This window comes from Pterocles gutturalis, unplaced genomic scaffold, assembly GCF_000699245.1.
Source record: "Pterocles gutturalis isolate BGI_N339 unplaced genomic scaffold, ASM69924v1 scaffold46091, whole genome shotgun sequence".
NCBI lineage: Eukaryota > Metazoa > Chordata > Aves > Pterocliformes > Pteroclidae > Pterocles > Pterocles gutturalis.
The window spans coordinates 9,861-10,177 of NW_010102156.1; positions in this window are offsets into that span (position 1 = coordinate 9,861).

Here is a 317-nt window from a genome sequence, read left to right on the forward strand (position 1 = left end):
CAGGGCTTAGAAACACACAACCACCACGCAGCGGCCAAGTGAACATCTGTGTCATGAGGGAGATGCAGGCTGCTGAATAAATGGTGATGAAGAATGAGTCTCTCTTGTCTTTGCAAAGCTTCCTCCAAATACTCCGTACTGGGACCAAGTACTAGAGAGGTAGATTTTAATAGATTTGGGGTTGTTTTGTTATTGTTTTTCTTTCTTACTATGGTGCTGATGTATATGTAATGTTAAAAAAAAGTTATTTGTAAATATGTTTTTACAATTCTACACATATCACTGGGTCTACTATCTGTAAAATATATACATATAAA